Source organism: Danio aesculapii, chromosome 15 (genome assembly GCF_903798145.1).
Source record: "Danio aesculapii chromosome 15, fDanAes4.1, whole genome shotgun sequence".
In the NCBI taxonomy this organism is placed as follows: Eukaryota; Metazoa; Chordata; class Actinopteri; order Cypriniformes; family Danionidae; genus Danio; species Danio aesculapii.
In genome coordinates, this window is record NC_079449.1 from 23,964,725 (window position 1) to 23,989,499 (window position 24,775).

Consider the following 24,775-nt stretch of genomic DNA (forward strand, 5'->3'; position numbering starts at 1 on the left):
ATCAGATAAACAGCAGTCAGTGATTGTGAGAGACATGGACGAAGCAGAAATACAGTTCATTAGTCAAAAATACCAAGTAAGTCTTTTCTGTATTTGTGGTGGAGTTTATTCAAGCCTTTCTGAAATGATGAGTCTCACACAAATGCCATTAGCAGTATACACACACACACACACAAATATATTAGTGTTTACTGACACCATGCGGCTGTGGTGATTATAGCGGTTAAGAATTACTTCACGATTTTACTGTCTTTATTCCGAACATGCTCATGCTCATTTTCGGCTTAGTCCCTTTATTAATCTGGGGTCACCACAGCGGAATGAACCACCAACTTATCCAGCATATGTTTTGATGCAGCGGATCTGTTCCAGCCACAACCCTTCACTGGGAAACATCCGTACACACTCATTCACACACACACACACACACACACACACACACACACACACACACACACACACACACACACACGGTAAATTTTAGCATTGAGAAACCCACGCAAACACTGGGAAAATATGCAAACTCCACACAGAAATGCCAACTGACCCAGCCAAGGCTCGAACCAGGGACCTAATGCTGTGAGGCGAATGTGCTACCCACTGCACCACTGCGTCACCTAACAAACGTGCTCTGGACGTGTGTATACATCTTATTATAGAAACATGGGACCTGTCAATTAATTTGGTGGGCAGGGAAAACCACACTCTTATGTCATGTTGCCGTGGGCCTCAAAATCACTGGGATTTGGATCATATTTTAACATCAGGAAATTTTTTAAAAGAGAATTGTTGGGTTTATATCACTCCAATACGATAGTGGACTCACTATAGGCCTACATACACACATTTCTGTTAAAAAAAACTGATTACCTCCCAATACATGTTAGAATCCTCCCTTCTCATTTACATACAATAGCTGAACTTACTTCAAAGTAGTAAACCAAGAGGTCATTCCCTGGACAATTTGGTGTACTTACCAAGAGTTCAATGTCTTGTGTTCTCCAAACTGACCTTGCGTCCTGTCATGATCAATCAGTGTATAGACAAAATGAGATGCTGATTGGATTTCAAGAGTTTGCTGTTAAGGGTGAAAAGAGGGACATAATGGACCTGGAGGAAGTGGGCTTGTTGTGTTTGTGTCTGTGTTTGTCTATTGTGGGAGGAGGGAAGAGTGCAGCACTGCAACAGAGCAAACAGGCCTAATCAGATAATGAGGTACAGGGGGGCTCAGGGCTGGACTAATGGCCTGTAGCACAACCACTACAATGAGTCCTGGCCAACAGACTGAAAAAACTTTACATTCCAGACCACTGTTTACTGTAAACATTGGAAGCTGTGGGAGAGCGGAGGTGATTTATAGCTATGCACAATAAGCATGTGCTACTCAACTTTACATAACAAAGCTGTGAGGGAACGCTGCGCACAGGGCCCTAACATTTACAAAATTGGGTATGGAACAAATATAATTAAGAAATCTATATTATTTTAAAGTCATTTTAAAATTACAATTTTATTTATATTTAAATATTATTTTATTAGTTGAAGAACTAATGAACTTTGAAATATTTAATGATAATAATACTAATTGCAGCAATAATAATAATGGTTGTTCTTGTTATGTTATATACAGTATAAAAACAGTAAAACCTAATATTGAGTTATGTGGAGCTTTTGTTCTGATAGAAAAGGGAAAGAATAGGGAATAGAAAATAGAATAGAAAAGATAGAATAGGGAAACTTTTATTTTGAAGGGCTTCATTTGTTGATGACAGATTTATAAATACTGGCAATACAAAATTAGAAAGGTGTTTGGTGCATATTTCATTTTTACATTCTATCAAAATGAACGGTTTGTTTAGTGATTATAATATAGAAGACCAAACTTATACATGCAAAACATAACACAAATCTTTTTTTCCAAGATCAAACCTATAGGTTGTTTGCACATGATGTCATTGATGATGCGCGAAATTCAGATGGAGGGCAGGAAGTGATTCTTCTACATAGTAATCGCAATGAGAACATCAAATGTTTCTGTTTTTATTGTTTAATAATTGTTTAAATCGGCCAAAATAGGAAATGCCGAACTGCTTTTGTTGACTTCCAAAAGTTTTTGCTCATAAACAGCGTTTTTGCTCATAAACTTTAAGAAACTGGCTGAAAAACGCTAAAAAGGCGGCATGTAATAAAAATGTTTTCAATACATCCATGTGTACAAACTTTTTTGAATGTGATAATTAGTTTGACAGCACTAATGAAAACCAGGCCTAGCTATGTGTATAAATATGTTATGTGTTAAATAAAAATCCGATACAAACACCACCACGTATACACAATCCAGGAGAATATAAATAACTTACACTGCCATGTAATCGCTGCAATGAAATCTCTGTCTTGTTTTGCAATAATGCAAGTGTTTACTGGCGTTTCAGCAGAATAAACACCCGTAACATGAACATCGAGATGCGCAGCAGCGGTGAATGTTTGTCAATGGTAAGTTCATCAACACAACAAAAAAGAATTGCTACCCTTGAAACAAAACTAGGCGATTATTATTGTGGAGCACTTTTCCCCCTTACAAAAATAAAAAAAAATAATAATGTAGACTATGTGTCTATGCTTTCGTCTATTCTTTTTATGATGTCTGAAGATATCTGCATATATAGGAAAAAAACTATAGTCATTTATATAAACATGTTTTTGAGCCACATTGTAAAGTGTAAAACACTTTGTTAATGGATGCTACAGAATACTGTAGCATAGTAAATTGATAAACTGAAATAACTGTAACATTAGTGTAAACTGTGGTGGTGCATTATGATGGTGTATAATTACAGCTTAGAAAACTGAAGCCTATTGAATAATTTATTACTACAGTTGTGTTGTAACACAGCAACAATATAATTACTATGACAGTTTAATTCAAGTAATTAGTATGCTTCCAAACAGTAGTATTTACTATAGTTTTTTTTTTTTTAGTCTGACATAATAGCTTATGCGATGCGGTGGCATAGTTGGTAGCACATTCGCCTCACAGCAAGATGGTCGCTGGTCCTCGGCTGGGTCAGTTGGCATTTCTCCGGGTGCTCTGGTTTCCCCCACAGTCCAAAGACATGCAGTACAGGTAAATTGGGTATGCTAAAAGTGACCGTAGTGTATGAGTGTGTATGGATGTTTTTCAGTGATGGGTTTTACTGCGTAAAATATATGCTGGATAAGTTGGCGGTTCATTCCGCTGTGGCGGCCCCAGATTTTAATAAAAGGACTAAGCCAAAAAGAAAATGAATGATTGAATAATAGCTTATGCAGTATCTGTATAATACCGCCTTGAAGACAGGCAAGTATATTTTAGTTCAGTAGAAAACTCTGCTTTCTTCATGATAACGATCATGCCCATCATATGTGGTTATTTTCTAGTTGTATCCCCTTTCAAGAGTTCACACTTAGCTGATGATTGATTATTAGCCCTGAGCTCATAAGATCCTCGAGCCCGGGGCTCCCTCCTGTTTGCGAGACGAGAGGGGAGTTTGAGCTCAGGTAGATCTCGAGAACTCCCCTGCTTTAGTAGCTAATGAACAGATAGTGATTCCTCTTAAGAGATAACTGCTTACTAGGAGCATGTCTATGGTTCCAATTTGGATTGATCAATCAACTTAAGTTGCATGTTTTTGGATGGTGGGAGGAAATCGGGGAACCCGGGGGAAACCCACGTGAGCACAGGGAGAATGTGTAAACTTCGCACGGAAACGTCGGCTGGTTTGAGAAGGACTAGAACCAGTGACGTTCTTGCTGTGAGGCAACTGTCCTAACCACTGGGCCACTGTGCCACCCATCTAGGAAAGGAGGAGGAGTAGGGGTGGAAGGGGGGGTTCTTCAAAACGAAGATGGCTGTTATATGGAACTGAGGGTATTTATAGTGGCTTAGCAATCGTCTGATTGGTGAATCATAAATTTAATAATGCGGGACCAGCTGCAAGCAATCATAAGCATGTGATCCTCTCAAAATTCATTCATTAATTTTCTTTTTTTGGCTTTTTAGTACCTTAATCTGGGGTCCTCCTCTCGAAATTAGTTTAGAAATAAATTTCACTTAAAATATGGTATAAATCTCAAAAATATGGAATTTCCTCTATGTCTCCAATAATTCTTTTTTTTACTTTTTGCCCTTCATCTGAATTTCATGTCACCAGAACCACCTGATTGAAAACAACCTACTCTGCATAACACAATTTTATATATTTTTTGATGATGGTAATTACAGAAAATCCATTATTACAGACACAAGATATCAATGAAATTGCCAACTGAGGACAACTAACACCGAACTGTATCCGCTTGTTAAGTGTGACGTCACGCGAAGCGGCTTCCGGGTCCAAGCGCTCTATCAAACTGTATGAGGAGACTCATGAAATGATAATAATAAACAGTTACAAAGCGCTGTAATACTTTCTAAAATCGCGATTGCAATATATATGTCCTTGCCTATTATCCGATGGGCAAAAAGTGATTAATTTTTTTATTAATTGTTAACATTTTGGTATTTGTGATGCAGCAAGTCCAGAGATTGTTGTGTACACAATGACTTTATATAAAATTCACTTTAATGTGTGATATGACTAAAAAGTGATCATAAACGAATATTTTGTCAATTCAAATGAGTGGCAGCTTGAACCCGCAAACAGAATTAAATAAGTCACAAACACGTCACCACTTAACAAGCGGATTATTGGGCAACAATCCAGGTATCTCATGATGATTGATCATGATGCTTTTTCTGGTTTGTTTAGACGTCTTTAGTCTGTGTTAAGTTCATATTTCAATTGAGCCACACCAAAGTGAGTTTGCAAGTGGACTGAGACTCAACCTTTCAGTGGTCTTTAGCCGCTTTTCTACTATATGGTATGTCTCACTCAGCGTGCTCTACCTTAGTTTACAACTTTAAAGTGGGTAGGATTACAGATATATAATTATAGTTTTGCCACCTCTACTGCCATGGCAACATTGTGGGAGCTGATATAGCTTGTACCATATGCGGCCAAGAGCAGTGTGACTTCCTAAAAGTCTTTTTCAGTCTGGATTGCACCAACAAGTGGAACTTCTGTATCTTTTCTGCTAACCGATACATGTTAAGCAGCATGTGACTGTCATTTAAAATGATCCTGCAGTGGCCGTTGCTGACTTTTTTATTAAAATCTTCCACGTCTTGTGTTCTTTTGTGTCACAAATCCCACAATAAAGAAATTGATGATTCTTTCTGGCCAATTAGTGATTTGTAGCGTTAGCACATCACATTTTAGCACTGATATGACTTGCTTGGAACCTGAAAGAAGTTCATACTGAAAGAAGTACCAGGTAAGTGCCAAACAGAATGAAACCCCCCTAAAAGTGAGTCATACTTATCCGTACCATCCGGAATCCGGAAAAGCGCATCCATTGATCAGCTTGGTGTGATGCACAATCTTCTCACTCACTTAGATAAACCAGAGTTTGTTTTAATTGAACCAAACCTGTCAAGTCACAGCACCTTCAGAGATGGAGTTAGTGTTTTGTGCAAACTAAGACACTGAAAACACTGTCAATCGTGAGCTGCTCACATAGATTTTACAACAATGAAGTCTTTGAAATATGATGATCCCATTAAACTAAACAGAGATCTCTCGGATCGTTCAAATAAACAAAAATGTTACCAGTAAATTGCTAAGTAACACAGTGAGAGCTAAGGCCCTGTCACAAATCCAACAATACAGGTGATGATGATTCTCTCTGGCCAATCAATGGTTTGCAGTGCTTACAAATCTCCTTTTAGTATTGGTATGGCTTGCTTGGAACCTTAACTGTGCATGTACTGAAAAAAGTACCCGGTACCAGCTACCATGCACAGCGGAAAACCCCCCAAAATAAGCCAAAAGTGAGCTGTACCATCCTGTGGAAAACACCAATAATATGCTTGTTATGCAGCAGGGTGTGATACACAATGTTTACACTTACAACAGCTTGTTTAATTGAACCAAACCTATAAAGTGTGAACCTACCCTCAAAGGCGCAGCACCTTCAGAGATGGAGCTAATGTTTTATGCAAACTGAGACACTGAAAACACTGTCAATCATTAGCTGCTCACATAGATTTTACAACAATGAAGTGAAATAGGATGATCCCAATAAAATAAATGGAGTTCTCTTGGATTGTTCAAATAAACAAAAATGTTACCTGTCTATTGCTAAATAACACCGTGAGAGCTAAGACCCTGTCACAAATCCAAAGATACAGGTGATGATGACTCTCTGGCCAATCAATGGTTTGACTTGTTTACAAATCACATTTAAGTATTGGTACGGCTTACTTGGAACCTCAACTGAGGATGTACTGAAAACCTACCAGGTAGCACGTGCTGTACACAGTGAGAAAACCCCCAAAAATCTGCCTATTATGCAGCAGGGTGTGATACACAATGTTCACACTTACAAGAGTTTGTTTAATTGAACCAAACCTGTCAAGGGTGAACACACCCTCAAACTCACAGCACCTTCAAAGATGGAGTTAGTCTTTTCTGCAAACCGAGACACTGAAAACAGTCAACCGTGAGCTGCTCACATTGATATTACAACAATGAAGACTTTGAAATATGATGATCCCATTAAACTTCTCTGCAATTGTTCAAATAAACAAAAATGTTACCAGTCAATTGCTAAGTAACACTGAGTGCTAAGGCCCTGACCACACACATTAACAGACACTTGTACAGCTATCTTTACAGTGACTTAATAGACGTAATGGTTTTTATACTGTACAAACGGTATGTTCTGTCCCCACAGCCCAACCCTAACAAGAAACAATCTGCTTTTTCACATTTTCAAAATATTCATTCTGTGTGATTTATGCAACATTGTCTCACGGCAATTCGTAACTTTTTGATTTATTGGCTAATTCGTTTCTAATTAGTACAATTTAGTACGATTTGCTCATCACCAAATGATGGTTGGGTTTAAGGGTGGGGTTGTGTGCCATGCCTTGTTTTTAAAATCGTACATTTTCGTACAACTGAACTCGTATAAATGTGTACGAATAAGCCACTAAACTGACAAAACATAAAATACTTAAGTTTTCTCGTGAGATTAGGCTGGATTTATGAGCTGTTTTTATATATCCCATGTCACAAACTTGATCAGGCCATATCCTGAGCAGCTGCTGTGGTGGTCTTGGAGGAGTGGAGAGCATAAGATTGATTCCTGTGACGCTCCAGGGACAGACGAGTTTTCGTTGACGTCCAGCGTTCTCCAGCCTTCAGCGCCAAGACTGCAGCTCTGCACAAGACGTTTGGCCATAGGAGGAATGGTCATGCCCAACTGAGCCTGGTTTCTCTCTAGGTTTTTTAATTGTTCACTTTCGCCAATTGGTAGAGTTTTTTCCTCGCTGCTGTCACCACTGGCTTGCATAGTTGGGGACCTGTAGAGCTGTGCATTGATGAATTGCTATTCAGTGTTTGGACTGAATATTAAACCCCACTGAACTGAGCTAAACTGAACTTAAACTCTAAAACCTGAACTGACACTGTTTCAATTTACTTTAATCTTCTATGTGAAGCTGCTTTGACACAATCTACATTGTAAAAGCGCTATAGAAATAAAGGTAAATTGAATTGGACTGTTTTCCTCATGGGGACCAAAAATGTCCCAACAAGTTCAGAATTTAGTGTTACTTGTTGAGACAATCGTTCCCTACAACATAAGGAATACAAGGCACACACATACACACATTTACAGTAAGAGAAAAATTCCTCATTGAAGACATTCATTTTTCCACTAGACACCTTGATCTAGATAACGTGGAAAAAGCAGTAATTTTCAACATATGACTCAAAGTTTGCTGGACATTCTCTCCAAGTTTTTGTTTCCCCGTTCAGCCCTCCAAATGTGATTTCCATCTTGCGATGATGTCAGGCTTTCACGTCAGACACGGGTAGTAAATGTCTCTCAGGATCAGCAACAGGCACATGGAGAAACAGCACAATGTCGTGCTTCTCCATGGCAGTTTGATATTGTATCTAAAGCAGCCACCATTTCTTTCCCTTCGCTCCTATCTGATCTTGAGATATATGATGGTGATCGTGAGTAGTTGAGCAGAATGGATCAGACATGCTTTTTGAGATCAGTAGCGCCGAGAAGGACCAATGCAAGACCTCACATGCTCATGCAAGACCGCTTATCTGAGGACGGATCAGTGATAGAGATAACCTTCACAGGTATTGCAACACTGACATTAGAGAAGGATGTAACAGAGACAAAACTATGACACAACTATAACTCCTTTCCCAAAGCATTGTTGAGCCCCAGGGATTTCTAGGTGTTGGGAAATGGCTGCTGACATGCAATACTGATGTGACTCACCAAATTGCGGTGTAAGATTATGTCTGATTTAAACATACTCATGCATACAGTCATTTTGACAAATTTGTACAAGACTAACAAGTCAAATAAACAACAGTCTGCTCATGAAAGCCACATAATACTTTATCCACAGTTGTTACAAACAACTCTGCACAAACCACATTTAACATTGTCCCTACCACAAGCTATAAAAAGTTTGCACTGCACAGATTTCTGGCTGTGTTTCTATAGAAATATGACATCAAGCTTTCGTCTCTCTGTGTCCTGTGTGCATCTATAGCTTTTTAAAGATGCAATGCCAATGTGGAATATCTATAAAACAGCTCTGTTCTGATTCTGATATGATTGCTACATTTCATACACTGTGTTTTGTACACAAGAGCAAGTTTTATGTGAATAGCCTATTAAACCGACTGTTACGAAAAGCACTACAGCATGTTTACACAGAAACAATGAAAAATAGGCACATTGGAATGCAAGAACATTCTGGTTGAATGACCCCTAACAATACACCCCAAACAGTACGCTTCAAATCATAAAGCTATAAAATGTATCTTAATTACTAAGTGATCAAAATAATCGGTTTTAATCTTACAAGCAGTGATTAGTTGGAGCTCAGTAGCTCCGCTCAGCCATAGCAAAAGCTACAGTACTAACAGAAGTATTAACAAATATGGATGGAAAGACACAAAGTATTTGTGAGTTGAACACATGATATAATGTCCTAATTATGAGAAAGAAACTGTGGAAAATTTCTTTCAGACCAGTTTTCTAATTCTGGGGTGTGATAAAGAGAAACATGGATGCAGCATTTGGATGGTGAATTTTTGAATGAAATTATTTTTGTCATTCTTTGTCATCAAAAAGTTGCAAAATATGATAGTATTGTACAATAGAATATGATGCCATGCTATCTGTATTCATCTTGCTGTATATGTGAACAAAAGGCATCTATGGATAAAATTTAAAATAATATTGTCCACTTCACATTTCACAAGCCCAAAGCTATAATAAAAAAAGGTTAAAAACAGAGGTGCCCAGAGTAGGGCCCGCGGGCCAAAGTTGGCCCATGTTTAACCTTTGGTTTGGTCCGGCATCCCATCTGAAAAGGGAAAGGCAAAATGTTGGGGAGTTGGTTGGGGGCAAATTACCTATTGAATGTAACCTTTTGTTTCATGGTTTATTTGAGGAGCTACAAAAAAAGTAAATTAAAATCATTTCATTTAAATGTTGTAAATGAATCCGACTTTTAAAATGTAAATACTGTCAATTGACAGATGCACAAGAGATCATCAAGCAAATCAAGGCAAAGGCAGGAGCAGCTCGACTAGTGTATTCAGCACTGAACTCCATTGTGTTATAAATGGGATTGTTTATGTTTTTACTATAATAAGTACATTATAAAACATAAAAAAATTATACTACATCAAAATTTATAATGTTTTAAAGCAATGTTTTTTAGTTATTTTTAAATAGTACGCAAATAAATGAGAAATTACCCATGGCAAATTTAATGTACAGTTTGGCATATTTAACTTTAGCCCACAGCACACAATCAAGTTTGTTTTTTGGCCCTTTATAAGAAAAAGTTTGAGCACCCCTGAATTAAAACGTCAGAGTAATTTTCTTAAGTTAAAAAAAAATCATGTATAAAATACTTTAATACAATTTGTTGAATTCAGCACTGGTGATATTCAAATGTGCGTACTGAAATATTGTTAAAATGTGCATTATTTGTCCGTGTCATTGCACAAGATTTAAATTTAAGATTTTTCATTTAAGAATATCTCTATTTTTTTTTTTTTTTTTTTTTGACAATTGAGTACAATTGTTGAAATTAAACTATAAACAAATATAATTTCAAATTAAATTCAAGCACTTTCAATGATTTGTGTTCAGGCCTTAAATCCATATGTCTGAGATTCAAGTACTGTTAAGTACTTTCTAGAAGTCTGGGAACCCTGTAATCGTAAAACGAGCTGAAACAACCCGATTCTTGATTTTTTTGGGTGGGAAAAACTTGATTGTTTTATGTTCAATCCACTTAAATTTGTAAAAACTAAGAAGTTAACTTAATTCCTTCATGTTGTCCCAACACAAATTGATTGTGTAGAACCAGCATTTTTACAGTGTACATCGCCATCTTTCTACAAATAAACTTAAACCCATCTGACACTGTAATTACGACTTGTAACTCATGAAAATGAACTTTCCAGAAAGACTAGAAAAGTCAAGGATTGTGCAAGTTTAGAAATTGATATTATATAACAAATGACTTAGCTTTCACAAAGAAAACTATTAAAAGCATTTTGTTTGCTGAAGTCTCACTGAAGTGTCAAAAATAAAAGATGGACTGAAACTTGTTGCAAGTTCAAGAAAGTGTGCAAACAAAGAAATGGTACCTGGCAGTGTTCAGTGACTGATTTCATTGTGTCATGCCTTTTTGTTACATTTGGTGCTGCTTTGCAAGTCTCATCTGGTTTAAACTGGTCTTGCAGCCTAACTAGTGGACATGCATCTAAAACAGCACTAAAACACACTATTTTTAGCTATTTCTGTAATTAACAGCATTAACTATTTTGATCATTTATCGCCAGATCAGTGGTGCCTTCTTCCAGATAACCAGCCTGTCTTTATTGAGGACAATGAGCCATGGTGTGAAGCATGTAGTAAACCTTAAAGGAGGGCAGCCAAGTTAACCACAATTTCTGAACTCCACGTCACAAAACTTTAACTCACACGGTCAAACCACAAAAGCTGCGAAGCACATGGTCCCTTAACCACATTCAGACATACCAATGAAAATGTTTCCCGCTCACATGGAGAAACATCAAATCGTTGGTCTGCAAGATCCCCGGTTTGAGTGAACCAGTGCCCCGTCTGGCTTTCATCTGCAAGATAGCTGTTGACAAACCCAGCACTTCTTTAAAAAAAACAAAAGGCCATCTATTTCAGCATGTGTCAGCTGAAAACAAGTCTGCGTGGCCATTACATCAGAGTTTCCATGGGGACCCAGAAGTCCAAACACGTCCAAAAGAATGGCAGCCAAATGATGATGTCATCGGCGCTTCAAAGTCAATTTAATTAGGTGCACATGGTGCCAAGTGAAAGAGAGGGAGCAGACGAGAGAACAATAAAACTGATTTAAAGTTATTTTTGCAATATTCTTGGCATTGTCCCACAGGGTTATGGTTGAAATGTGATTATACTGCATATCTGAACCAGAAGAGCCTCAATTCATGCACTCAACAAACCACTGGCATACATACACACACACATACGTACACACTTTTAGTATTACTTTTGGGGATTTACACTTTACTGTACACCATTTGCTTTTTAGGATGTTATAAAAATTAAAAGTACTTTTTTCCAGCTTATATGGATTAAATATGGTAAAAGGACAATCAAACGTGTGTGCTTAACATGCCATAATGTGTGTTTTACATATATTTTTTTTTTACCTTGTGTAACCCCGCAGCTCCTACACCACCAAACCCACTTGACCTAGGATCAAACCGGCAACCTTCCGCATGGAAGGTTTTTGTCAGGCTACTTTTTATTAAAATGGGTAAAATCTGTACTTTCATTCATTCATTTTTTTTTCAGCTTAGTCCCTTTATTAATCAGGGGTCGCCACAGCAGAATGAACCGCCAACTTATCCAGTATGTTTTTTATGCAGCAGATGCCCTTTCAGTCGCAACCTAACACTGTGAAACACTCATACACTCTTGCATTACCACACATACACTACAGTCAATTTAGCTTACCCAATTCACCTACACAACATGTCTTTGGACTGTGGGGGAAACCGGAGCACCCAATGGAAACTCATGCGAAAACGGGGAGAACATGCAAACTCCACACAGAAATGCCAACTGACATAGCTGGGGCTCAAACCAACGACCTTCTTGCTGTGAGGCAATCGTGCTACCCACTTCACCACGGTGATGCCCCTGTAGTTTCACGTGAACAATATTGCTGAAAACACTGTAAAATGTGAACTATTGTATCAACTTAAAAATGACATATACATAAATATAAAATTACATCCTGTCACACCCAAACCAATTAATGTTTAAGTTATTTCAGAAAACGTGTTACACCTAAACTAATATATTTTTTATGAATTACAGAAAATTGTATTAAATAAGTTGAAGAAACTTAATTACTTTAAGGTGTGTGGTGGAAATTGTAGCATATGAGTATTTTTGACTAATCGTTTATTCATTTATTACTTTTCTTTTCAGCTTAGTCCCTTTATTCATCTGACGATCGCACAGCGAAATGAACCGACAACTTATCCAGCATAAGTTTTACGCAGTAGATCCCCTTCCAGCCGCAACCCAACACTGGGAAACACCCATACACTCCTGGATTCACACACATACACCATGGCCAATATAGCTTTTTCAATTCACCTATAGCGCATGTCTTTGGACTGTGGGGGAAACCCTAGCACCCAGAGGAAACCCAACGCCAACACGAGGAGATCATGCAAACTCCACACAGAAATGCCAACTGGCTTTTTGACTAATCAATATCTAGTAATCAAACAAGAATTGGATCTGTACTTAAATACCATTTCAGAGTCTCATAACAGGAAAGCAATTCAAACTTCTAAAATGTGTGCCCTCTCACTCCTTTTTTTTAAATTTGCTTATTTTATTGTCTTATTTTCTTTCTCACATATCTTTCTCTTTGCCATATCATTGTAATACTTACTCCCAGGGCCATTTATATCGAAGTTGATATTTAGCCGCACCATATTGGTGTTTCGTAACTAGTTTTTATGAGGCGAGTTGTTAACCCAACACTCAACCCCCAATCTGGAGGATCAGGACATACACACATGCACTACAGACAATTTAGCTTTCCCAATTCACCTACAGACCTATTTCTTTTTCATTCTTTTATAACTTGTTTTAACACATTTTAATCTGTTTTTTAATCATTTTTATTAGTTGTTTTTATTTTATTATACTTGTCTCTTTTATTCCTGTTTATGTAAAGCACTTTGAATTGCCACTGTGTATGAAATGGGCTATATAAATAAACTTGCCTTGCCTTGCCTTACAGCACATGTCTTTGGAATGTATTATACTTATTCTACTATATTTTCATTGTAATTCCCTGTTATTGCAATTAAAAAAATATCCAGTAATCAATATGACAAAATCTATAAAGTGTATTGAGTTGAAGTAAATGTTTTAAATTGATGTTCAACGGTACCATTTTTTACAGCGCACATTTTACACTTCTGCATACACACATCACCGACATGGATCCTGCGCAGCCTGTCCTGCCCATTCTGGTGTGGCATTGTGATTTTCCAGCTGACGATGGAGGACTGAAGGGTGAAGAGAGGTGTGGAGGAGGGGGTCACATTCCCCAAACCTCAGCCGACCTCCTGAGATGACTGGCTCCGGATAATTACAGCCCCCTTTTCTCTCGGAACAGCCATGACTGCGTTGAACTTCACTGCTGTACACACACATATAAACAGCATCTTTTATCAATCAAACCACACATACGCACAAATACATACACACATAAGCATGTCTGAGAGGAATTAAGGATCACATCCACACCACATCAGAGCCCACCACAACACAATTACCCCGATTCAGAGTAGTTTACTTAAACCCTTCGATCAACGGCATACTTAATCTAATGTAGAAACAGATCTTGTGGTTTACTGATGTCTTTTCTGCGGAGAAAGTGATCCCAATTCTATTTCATCCGTGAAATGGGCCTTGTCTAAAGTGGGCTTTGTTTTTAAATGATTCACAAGAAAGTATTGCAACAACAAGTGGGGTGTAATTATAACCGCAGAACCATGACTTAATATCGCGTTTGGATTTAGGTTGAGGTTTGTTAATATTTATTTCCCTGATGTCTCGTAACCGCTGTTTCCTTCCAAATGAAACAGATTGTTTGTCAATGTGGTGTTAATTAGTGTGCAGATTGCCCAATGTTTAAACAGAACAATGGAGAAATGATAGGGTCTCTGATGAAAGCTTGCTAGAAAGCGAATCATTTAGATTACATTAAGGATTGTGAGAAAACACAAGATTTTACAGCGGGGTCCAAATGTTTGAGGCCACTTCGGAAATCTGGCATTCATTTAATTTAAACATGGAAATAGTAGTTATATTTTATAGCAATATTTAGCATTTTGAGATAAAATATAAAAGAGATACTAAAAGTTAAATTAAAATAAACAATTCTAACACAAAAAGAAAATGTGTTTTTAAACTCTTTTATTTTTAACATTTTGATTTATGGATTTTAATAATATTAAAAAATAAATAATATAAAAAATAATAAACATTAAATTTAACAACAATCAGGTACATAGAGATTAATTAAATCACACAGGAAAAAGAAAATGAAGGAATAAATAAATACATAAATCAGGAACAAAATCTATTATGGATTTAACAAAAATCAATGTTTTTACCACTGATAATAATTTATTTGTTTCCATATTTTGTGATAATATATTATGTTTTCCGTTTATTTACAGTTGTGAATTGCTTTATAGGACCTTGATCTCTGCTCTGTCCACTTTTGATGTTGAAAATTAAACTCTACAGTTTAACAAAGAAACTTTTATTGGCATTTTAGGAGTTTGAAATAATATAATGTATAAGAACTATATAGAGAAATAAGTCTGTAAAATAAAAACAATGTGCGGCCAGTATATTTCAAGGTTTTTGTATCATAATATATAACACCAACCAAGATAATATATCTCTTTAAACTATTAAAAGTTATTAATAAAAGTCACTACTTTAACATTTCAATGTTAAAAGTTGTTGGAAGAACCATCAAAGTCCCATAATGCAATTCAAAAGCATCAATAAACAGGATAAAAGTGAAAAAATTAATCACAAAATACGAAAAACTGCTAACTTTCGGGTATTTTACTGTGTGTGTGTGTGTGTGTGTGTGTGTGTGTGTGTGTGTGTGTGTGTGTGTGTGTGTGTGTGTGTATATACATATATACATATGTTTGGTAACTACACTCTCAGAAAACAATGGTACAATGTTGTACCAAAGAATGTACAAACCCTTGTCACTGGGCAGTACCTTTTTATGAAACAGAATTGTACCTTAAGACAAAGAAACTAATTTGTACCATTGCAGTTTGTACTTTTAAGGACATGATTTGTACCATGGGAAACCAAAATATACCTTTGGTTTTTAAAACCTGCGAATACAATATTGTACCTTCATCAAAGGTAAAATCTGATCCATGAAGGTGACAAGACACTACAGTGACAAGACACTTTGTACCATAACAGTGTAAAGTTTGTTCCTTCAAGAACTATTTAAAGGCATTTTGCTTTATCCAAAATGTGTCGATTTATTTTCAGTAAATATAAAACATCAAATACACTTTAAACAATGTTTTTAAAAAAGTTTCTTTTTGTGTAAATGCACCTTTTCCATTTACAGTAAAGAATAAAAATACTTTAACATAAATCAAAAGATCTATTTGTCGCTAAACGAACTAAAGATCAAATTTTTTTGCCTTTTCACAACACTTTTCAAAAAAATGTTACAGAAATACATTCTCCCATGTACAATATAAAACGTTTTTTTCTCTAATTTTTACACAATACCTTTGTAATAACTTATAAGTTAATTTAATTTACTTAATTTTAAAATAGAAATAGAATTATGCAAAAGTATTGTAACGAGATATGCACAATGTTTGATTAGTTTCGCAATAGTAAAATGTCTGCATGAACACTTTGCATATGCAGGACATCTGTCAGCTCATGTGCGTAGTGGAAAGCAAACACCAAAAGGTGCGGATATCAATAATGAAAATGTATTTATCAGAAAATGCTTACCAAATGTTTATTAAAAATGCCTTAAATAATTATTTTACAATACCCATAGTTTTGTTTTACCAGTTACCAGCACTTCATTATTAATGTTCATGAGTTTCTTTAGGATTATGCTTTTAAATGATGATTCATGTTTTAATATGGAAATTATTAATTAAATCTCTTTGCCCTTCCAGTAATATTTATTTTCATAGATATTGTAATAAAGGAGTTGTCCAACACTTATGTACTTTTTTATGAGAACAACTGTGTACCTTTATTTAAATTGTACCATAAAATGCACAGAACAGTATCATAAAAGGTCTTTTCTGTACCATATAAGGTAGAACTTTTAAAAAGGTACAAAACTGTTCCTTAAGTAACATTATTTGTACCACCATGTACCTTTTTTTTCTGAGAGTGTACAAACTAGTGGCTTATTACCTGCTATTATTAAGACATTGACTGTTTATTAGTACTTATAAAGTATTTATTCGACATGATATATAAACCACACAAAAGCAAGTGTAAAAACGTATCATCCACAAAGCAGCAGCCTCTTCCTGAGAGCAGGAACTATCAGTCTGCAGCCCTTGCCAAGAATAATACTTTAGCAATGATAGATTTTCTAGGAAGCAGGAGTGATGTAATTGAGGCGACTCGAGCCAAAACACATTTTCTGTCATATCCATCCATTGTTTCTGCAATCTGCTCTGCTCTGCTCTGCTCTGCTCTACCGAAACTCCAAAAACCTCCCAGACTCATTTGCCCTGCAGCAGCCCAACATACTGCATGACATCATGGTCTCGCTTTAACCGTTAGAAGCTTAGTTTTTAATAGACGCAAAAAAATGTAATAAATATATACACAGCAGCGCTCTTGGAAAATCATCATTGGTATTAGTGTCATCATGCCGAGACGGATGAGCTGGGACACTGAGTTTGGACAGCGTAATGATGGGCTTATTTGACCGTGTTCCTGATGAGAGTTTCATGAGCTGTGCAGAGAATGCATTTTGGTTTCTCACTCGAGGGAAGGAAAACATATTTTTTCTATTAGTGGCTGATGTCAGAGTGTACGATAGCGGTCTACGAATGAAAAATGAGTTTGTCAAAACATCAAATAAAAATACATGGATGGTTTGTTGCTGATGCGTGTATGTTTGCACAAAATCATACGGCTCATACTTCACGTTACGCTTCCATAATACATGCCTTTTCAATTTTCAATCTTTCTTATGCCACTGACCACAGGTAGAATTATCCTCGTAAGGAACTCAATTCTAAAATGTAAAAGTCATTTATATTTTTTCTTCAATAAAAACCCAATTTATACTGTAACAATGATCATATATTTAGAAAACATTTAATTTACGGTATATTAACACTTTTTGTACTTATGGTAGCATATTTAGTTATATACAACGGTTTTGTCTGGTTCTCGAATCTGATTGGCTGTTAGCCGTGCAATATTCTGCAATATCAGACTCCTACAGCTTCCTCACCCTTCTGTATTACTCCGCCCACATAGAGTGACAGCAGATCAATACACTCACTACAGTTAGACAAATATTGCAGCTGTTGGACAACATAATGGCTTTTTTAGGTGAGAATGTAGTTGTTTAGATTGCAACTGCACAGTTTATTTATAAGGATAGTGTCTATTTTAAATATTTTTAATTTCTGGGAAACAGTGCATCAGTGGTCCTAGCCTGTCATTGAGCAGAGCAGATGGTTGTCGTTGTCCATCCACAAGATGACGACAGAGACCGCATAATAAGCCCTTAGAGGAGAAAAGATTGGCATATTTTCAAACTACGGTTGGCCATCTGTATGTTTCAAATGAGTCTCCTTTTTTGTTACTGCAGACTAGTTCAGTAGACAGAAAGAAAGAAGAAATGGCCGCATGTGTTTAGCGTTTTTCCTTATCGCAAACACAACAGTAATCTGGTAGTGATTGCGTGGCTTTGGCTTTTTCGGGGTTAAGTATTGTGATATCCCAATTACAACAGAGAAATACTGGGAAATCTCTAGACTGATGGTGGACTTCTTAAATCTTAAAATGTGAGCAAAATCACCTGTTTGTCATCACTTTAGACATTTTGCTAGAGCATCATTCAAATATTAGCTCTAAAGTGACGTTAATGATGTTAATGAATGGCAGAAGAGTAGTTCCTCTTACAAAAGGGTTGTTAGACTCTTGTTAGGTTGTTTTCTTTTTATCAGGGACTTGGACTTGTGGGGGAAACCGGAGCACCCGGAGGAAACCCACGCCAATGAGGGAAGAACATGCAAACTCCACACAAAAATTCCAACTGACCCAGCCGAGGCTCTAACCAGCGACCTTCTTGCTGTGAGGCGATCATGCTACCCACTGCGCCACCGTGTAGCCACATTTTTATTCAATTTAGATCATTTATTGCAATCCAATTTGTTTTCGTTTGTTTGGTAACTTAACTTTAGTACACTCTCAAGGGCGTCACACACCGGATTCGCTGCATCACAGCGCGCACATGACAGTTGAAAGTATCGCACACCAGACGCACACATTCACATGCTATTTAAAATGAAACTAATAAGCTGGCGCTCTGTGGCGCAGCAGAAATATGAACGGTGTCCTTGAGTCGTGGCTGTGTGCCGCCGACAGCCGCCGACTTATGGCACCGGTGTGTGTACCCTGATAGAAACCTGTGTTTAGAATTCTGAAATGCATGGCGCTGCGTGGCGCTGCGTAGCGCTACGTGGTACGTCGTTGAGCTGTGCTTCTGGTGTGTAACCCCCTTCAGAAATAAAGGTGCACATTTTTTACCTAAAAGGTACACTTTTGTACTTAAAAAGTCCCCACTAATACCTAAAGGTACCACTTTTGTACTTTTTAAGTACTAATATGTACCTTGAAGTTGCAAATGTGGACCCTAAATGCACCAAAGTGTACCTTTTGAAAATGTATCACACCAGTGACAATTTTTGTGGCTTTATTTCTGAAATTAAACCAATTTAGTACCAAAAATATCAATATCATGTCTTATTACCTGCCTATTATTTAGATATCAACTGTTTATTAGTACTTATAAAGTACATAGTCTACATGATCTACTGTACATCCCTAATCTTACATTTCATTGAGGCAAAAGTCATATTTAATGATTTATTGGCACCCAAAGCTGTAGCTTAAAATTAAGTGTGAACATTTAATTTAATCTAACTTTATGTATTTAATACAAGTTTTAAATATTTATTTTATTTTCTATTCATTTGTTATATTTATTTGAATCAATCATATTTTATTATTATTTTAATTAGATTTCAGTAATAAAAATCAATTATTTCAATCTCTATATAGATCAGGCTAGGTATTTACCACACAAAATATTAATATAGGTGTATATGTAATCCTCAAAACATATGTTAAACATATTATATTCAATCTTTTAACATTGCATATTTAATATACTGTGTAATAACAAAAGTTATGATTACACCAATGAACTACACATTCTATCAGTCGGCAGTTGCTAGTACTGCTTATTGCTGCAGCACTGCCGGGTAAACACTCAGCCAAACAAAGCCTTGTGTAAGAGCACGTGAATTCAGGCCCCTGTAAAATCTTTGGTTTAGTGTGAACTATTCAGCATGACGGTTAAGAGGCCCTTTACAGGCTGAAGCGCAGAGGCCCCTGCAGGTGAATTAAACTAGGTGTCTGTGTGTGAGATTGAGTATGTGTAACATTCCTAATTGTCTGAGCACAAAGAGACTTTGGATTGAACATTGAGAGTGGGCTACAACATATTATTAGCATGAAGTCTTTGCACACAAATCAGCCTTTGACTGAGCGCAAACACACTGTGAGCTCAGAGCGAAAGTGTTACTGATTCGTGCAATAACAGGCTTTGACGTGGCATACGTGCATGTGCTCACCTGCGAGGGATCAGTGCCAAACGCATATAATCGCTCATACACCTGCCAGTACTGTAGCCGTGCACTCACACTGCTGTAACCGAATCAGCCTCCGGCAAGAGTTTTGTAGATCATTTGCTACGATGCAACCTGGTGAAAATACAGTGAAATATTATGACAAGACACACGCAATATGTACACACTGGTGAAAGAAAAGCAAAAACATACTGCGCTGTAAATTAAACTGACAGCCTAATAAATTTATATGGCAAACTTTGTATTCAGTACTTTACTATTAATTATATTTTAGCTGTCTTTTATGTTCTAATAAAGTTTTGTTGTGCAACATATAGGATTACTGACCACATGGGAGCCTTTCATCTCTTGCAATACATCTTGTTTTTTGTTTTTTTGCTAGTGCACATTATTGGACTTTAGGTGAACAATAAATCTGTGCAAGTTGATTCACTGAATCAGTGAACCACAGTATTCTTAACCATGCCCCCTTTGCTGTTTGTGATGAGCAAATGATGTGCAAAAAGAAAGCCCTAACCCCTTCTCGATATTACATTTCAGGATGTACATCAACATACTGAAATAAAAGTCTCTGTACCTTCTAGTTTTTCAATCAATATCTGATCATTTGCTTCCACCTGGTTCCACAATGGATTTTCTGTTTATGTTAACTTGAGGGGTTCCAATTCTATATACATATCAGTTACACTTTATTTTGATGGTCACTATTGCACATTTTGTTGACTAAAAGTTGCATTGCAACTACATGCCAATTACTTCTCATTTGACTATTAGTCGACTGTCTGCTAAATATCTGCTGATACTGCTCCTTCAACAGACATTTAATAGAATATACGACTAACCCTAACCCCAACCCAACAGTCTACTTATAATCTATTGGGAATTAGTCGGCATGTAGATGCAATGTAGCTCAAAATCAACAAAATGCCTTAAAGGCACCTTCAAAATAAAATGATACCTAAATATTCTTCACCACTCTATGAGGGAATGATGTGCCCCACCCCTACTCAATATTCTGTTTCAGTTGGAAGTACATCAACATACTGAAATAAAAGTCTCAGAAATGTCTAGTTTTTTTTTTATCAAAGTCTGACCATTTCCTTCTGTTAATGTTAACTTGAGAGCTTCCAACTCTATATAAATATCCTTCACCACACCCATCGTACACTGAAAAAAGTGTTGCATGCAAAACTGTTGTAAACAATTTATTTGTGTTGAATTTAAACAAACAAATTAAATTGAGCAATGTTCAACTTAATTTGTTTGTTTAAATTCAGCCCAAATAAATTGTTTACAACCACTTAACGTAAAAAAATTGAGTAAATCCAAGAAATCATCTTTGAATATTTTTATTTTTCAGTGTACCATTAGTTTGCTATGAAGGAATAATGCGCAAAGGAAAGCCCTACCCGATACTCAGTAATGTTTCAGTTGAAAGCACATCAACATACTGAAATAAAAGCCTCAGCAACGTTAAAGATGGTAATATGCAGCACCATAAGAACCACTAAAGTTCCATTAATATTGCTATATAGCACTGAAATTAGTTCCATTATGATTACAAAACAAAGACCCATTAAGCGACCCATTAAACTCAACTACCACAAAGAACTGCTTGAAGAAACCAATTTTTTGCATTAATGTGTAGCATTAGGGTAGATTTCTTGGCACACTTTTGAAATATTACAAACGAAACATCATTTAAATGCCTTAAACTTATGGCTGACCATAGCCATCCTCGGTGAGCCTATTTTAAGATTGCTCTTTTTAGCAGGATAATGTACCATGTAACAAAGCTCAATTAATCTTAAACTGGTTTCTTGAACAAGATTCTAATAGAATAACTAATACGCTGCATCCCAATTCGCATAATATCTGTCCTAAATATTTGAAAACAGAATTAGTATGTCCCAAATCGTAGTATGTCGAAAAGAGTATGCCAAAGGTTCACGAATAGTTTACTATTTCCAGTAAAAACTTTTAGTGTAGTTAAAAAATACAATTTATGGGGTAATTTAATCGATAGCCTAAATAACACTCGGTACAACTACTCTTTTTACGTTACTGTGATGGTTGAGTTTAGGGTTGGGGTGGAAGTAGATGTTAATAAAATACAATTAATGGGAAATGTAAAAAATAACATAAATAATTCACATTAACTTCTGGCCACAAGCATATCCAATCTAGCAACAACCACGTGAATTCGATTAGAACTACAAACCCGGATGAATGGTGTAAATAAACTACAAAAATGGCCGACGCGCGAGACCAACCGTCAAGTAGTGAGGCTTTGGTAAAGATGTTTGTATGACTTTTAATTAATATCTAGCCAACTGGAAATATTTAAATCGCGTTTTCTGTGTTATATTTCATCTGCAACAACAATACTGAACTTATATAAAAACGTGTTTGGACATTAACGTCTGAATGCAGAATTATCCAAACACATGAGGAGATTTCTCTGCATGTAATACTCGTGAATGCCAGATTAACCTGCTGCTGCTTCTCCAATAAGGTAGGAAATTAAATATGACAGAAATGTGGATGATGTGTGGATAATTGACAGGGCTCATAACTAAGCAACATAACAATCTTTCAATGAGGAAGTAGTATGTCCCAGAGCTTGCATACACTTCTGTTAAACATATTTTTCCTTCACAAAAAAGTACATACTTTTAGGGCGTAGTATAAGTATGCAAATTGGGGTGCAGTATTAGTAACTGAATGATGCAAATTAATATGCCCTGCCCTGAGGAAGGTTTAACACTGATGTATAAATAGGGCAAACCTACAGTACTAGCAAGATCCACCCAATAAAGTGGACAGTGTATGTATATATTTAAAAAGACTAAAGACTTCAGATAAAAATGGATTGCAGTTCACTTTAGAGTGCATTTTTTCTGTGATTTTACTTAACCTGCATATTAATAAACAGCATTTGTTTGCCACAAAGTTGGTGAAGGGACTAACAGATAGTTAGCAGAAGAAGCAGAATGAGCCTGGAAAAGGTTATCTTCTGGGTCACAAATCAGGAGCACCAGTCAGAATTTAAAGTGACAGTTCACCCTATAACGAATATTCTGTGATCATTTACTTATCTGAAGGTCCCCATGGAACTAACTCAACTGAAAGTCTTCTGTGAAACTCAAAAGGACATACTTGTAGTGTTAGTTCATCCAAAAAAATTAATTCTGCCACGATTTACCTTCATGTTTCTTTCTGCTGTTGAACACAAGAGAAGATACTTTGAAAAATGCTGGTGGCTGGTACCCATTGACATTTGATTTTGAAGCTGAAGTGTGCCAACAACAAGCCTTCTTCAAAATGTCCTCTTTTGTGTTCAACAGAACATTTAAAAGCACACGAGGGAGAGTGAATGATGAGGCGGTTGTCCTGAACTATCCCTTTAAGAATTTCTTAATGAAACATACAAAGAAAATCAATCGGGTGCAGTTTTGTATTAGACCCCACTGACTTTCATTATCATTGGACAAAAAAGGTACATGTTGGTGATCTAGAGTACTGTTGGGAAGGGGAGGTCGCAGGGGTCAGAACATGTGCTGGGCGACTGCTGGGCGTCTGTCACTGCTCATGATAAGCCCGATGGACGGGTCTGGCACACTGCAGAAGTACAGGAGATTAGACATAATACAGGCGGCCCAACACAGACAAGAAAGCGTGTCAGCAGAAGTTGGCTTCTTACACTAGTCAGAGATAAATTGAGCTGTTGGTAGGTGTCCCTGATCCTGGATCAGTCGAATGCGGACTCCTACCTTGTGCCGTTGAAAGATGTAGTCTTTCCTTTCCCTGTAGGAATAATCTGTGTATGAATGAGAATGAATGATGATCAGCGGGATGAGGATCAGCAGAGCTCTCCCACACAGCGCTTGGAGACATTCTGTCCTGGGCAATTATTTCTGAGTCCACTCCCTACATCCACGGGGCGACCGTGCTGGACGGGTTTTACCTCTGACCCCGGGGAACGCAGTAGGAGGCTCAATAAAGCTAGTCATTGCTGCATACAAATCACACAATGGAGAATGGGAGACTTATATATGGAGCAGAGAGGTAATAACTGGACTTGCCTCTGGGCTTGCAGATTTATCCTTCTGTGTGTCTGTGAGTGTCTGGGTGTTTTTCTATTAAGACACTTGGGCCCTGTGGAACTAAGAAGAAGAAATTAAGCATGCTTTTCAAACTCAAAGCTTTATGAACGTTCAAGAGCAAATGTCATTTGCACCAAATAATATCTCTTGTGTTGGAAATTATTAAGTATTTTTATACTTTTATTTCACGTCACTGGAATGAAGATTTTTAAAAATGCAAACTTTATATAAATTTTATTAAAGTTTTAAAAACGTAACCATCATTATGTCAAAGATGCATTTTCATACTTTAAGACTGAAGCTGCTACCAAAATAAAATAAGAACTCATTCATCATGATCATTTTTAATAAACAGAACAAAAAACATTTATACAATCTATAACGATTTTTTTTTACAAATGATAAGGAAAAAATACAGAATTTTTTTTTTTAATTAATTAAAACTATTACTACTACTACTACTATTACTACTACTACTACTACTACTACTACTAATAATAATAATAACAA

The 24,775-nt window shown here is 36.6% G+C and overlaps 1 long non-coding RNA gene across 1 annotated transcript; it reads right to left on the reverse strand.

Annotated features, from left to right (window-relative positions):
• Positions 1-13,636: 13,636 nt before the first annotated feature.
• Positions 13,637-24,067, reverse strand: LOC130241301 (uncharacterized). The gene is made up of 3 exons (XR_008838854.1): positions 23,933-24,067; positions 20,145-20,273; positions 13,637-13,870 (listed from the first exon to the last, which is right to left on the reverse strand). It is a non-coding gene; the product is annotated as an uncharacterized LOC130241301 (long non-coding RNA).
• Positions 24,068-24,775: the final 708 nt, after the last annotated feature.